This window comes from Pteropus alecto, unplaced genomic scaffold, assembly GCF_000325575.1.
Source record: "Pteropus alecto unplaced genomic scaffold, ASM32557v1 scaffold164, whole genome shotgun sequence".
Lineage (NCBI taxonomy): Eukaryota > Metazoa > Chordata > Mammalia > Chiroptera > Pteropodidae > Pteropus > Pteropus alecto.
In genome coordinates this window covers 14,694,281-14,696,372 of record NW_006439568.1, presented here as the reverse complement: position 1 = coordinate 14,696,372, position 2,092 = coordinate 14,694,281, and the positions used below count along the sequence as shown (strand labels likewise).

General features: G+C 38.8%; 1 protein-coding gene across 1 annotated transcript in view; it reads right to left on the bottom strand.

The window, feature by feature from the left end:
- SYBU (syntabulin) overlaps window positions 1–2,092 on the bottom strand; it is a 66,120-nt gene that overhangs the window by 8,888 nt on the left and 55,140 nt on the right. The window lies entirely within an intron of this gene.

Sequence of the window (2,092 nt, the reverse complement as noted above, 5' to 3'; positions counted from 1 at the left end):
TTCAGCTCACTTCACTCAGTGAGGCAGATGCCATTATCACCCCATTTTCCAGAGTATGAAACAGAGGCTCAGACCTCCAGGTCAAACACCTAATAAACAATGGACGGTGAACTCAAGTCCAGGACTGTCTGACTCTAAATCCCAAGGTTTTTGTTTTTCCTTCACACTTCTGTCTGCCTCTGATCAGATTAGCGTTTTAGTTTAAAAAAGAGAATTCTTCAGAAACATCAGCAGACTTAGCCTTCTCTAAGAAGAGATCACTGGTAAATCTTGAATGCTTTGTTTTCAAAATCCCGTCAAAAGTATTCTCACCAACTCCACCTCTTTATCAAATGTTCCCACCATTCTCCCTTTTGGGAACTAACTCTCCACAGAGAAAAGTCATTTATTATAGGAGGAGCGAGCCAGCTGAAAGGATCTCAAGCTGTGGCAGAGTTTGGCATGGAAACCCGGCCCATCTCAAGGGGCCTGCAGAACACAAAGATTACGTGAAATGCCTGAGATACTCCACCACGGAAATCTACTGATGGTGCTCTGCACCCAAGTCAGATAAGAAAAAGTGAGGATAATGAATGAGACATTGCCAATTTCAACTTTCCATCTATTAAGCATATATCTAATTTGCACAGAATTATGTATAGCTATTTTATGTTTAACACACCGATTTTTAATCACTTAGAAAAATCATGGATTCCAGACTAGAATATTTTCTCTAGGTCACTCACTATTATTGACATTACCTTGGAATCTAACTGCAAAGACAAATTCCTTTGAAATGCTTAATAAAACTGGCGTCTTCAAAACTAAACAGAAACAAACTCATAGATACAGAGAACACACTAATGACTGCCAGATGGGTAGGCGGTTAGGGGACTGGGTGAAAAAGGGGAAGGGATTAACAAGTATAAATTAGTAGTTACAAAATAGTCATGGAGATGTGAAGTACAGCATAGGGAATATAGTTAATAATCTTGTAATAACTCTATCTAGTGCCAGGTGGGTACTAGACTAATTGAGAGGACCATTTTGTAAATTATACAAATATCTAAACATTATGCTGTACACCTGAAACTAATATAAAATAATATTGAATGTCAACTCTAATTTAAAAAGAAAATTTAAAAAAGAAGGCACGATTAAGAGTAAAGCCACATGATTTTATAGACCTAAATGTTCTATGTACTTGGGTGGTTTGGTGGATAAACTTTCCCCGAGAGAATAAAAGGTATTTGAGGAGGAAGTAAGAGTTATGGACATTTGAAAAAAAACGGTAGAGGGCTAGGACACAAGAGAAAGTTTGTGGCTGAAATGACTGGAGCTTTGAAATGATAAGTCTTAAGTCACACCATGGAGAATATTACAAAAGTGAGGTCCCCAAACTATCATCTAGGCTTGTAGGACATGACCTACAGGCAGTAGAAAACTATAAATAAAATAAAATGATAAAATTGGCTTTTTCAGGCCTTTTCGTTTTTATTTTGCTTCTCTGTTCTTTGATACCTTGTACCACAGGTATGTGCTAATTTCTTGAATGGTTTAGATAAATGGTTTATTCTCAGAGCAAGCCATGTCTGATTTATATGGAGACTGTTTTTATTCCTGTCCTGTGATCCCAGAGGCACTTTATTTCCCAAACAGATGCTGTTTGGGAATAGAGAAATTGTGTTTTTTCACTGTGTACTTCTCTCTTTTGTTACAGCTTTGTCTGGCTTCAGCTTTGTTTTTAACAAACTGTACACTTAGATTTCAGGTCCCTTTATAAACATCAGCCAAAGCTTCTGCTCACCCAAGAGAAATGAGAAATATTTGCTTGCTGACTCCTAGAAATGAAAGCTTTTAGAAACTAAACAGTTTTCCTCCAGGAAGGGACCTTAGAAAGCCATGTAGTCCAACCCCTTCTTTACAAATGTGAACACTGTGGCCCAGGACAGTGAAGTGACTTGACCAGCGTCTAAAGACCAATCATCCCCAAGTGTCCTCTGGCTCACTCCATCGCTTTGTTCAGGTCCCTGTACAGAGCTCGCCTCATCACAGATGTCCCCCGGAACCAGCCTAAGAAAAGTATGCCCCCCACCTCATTCATCTCTATATC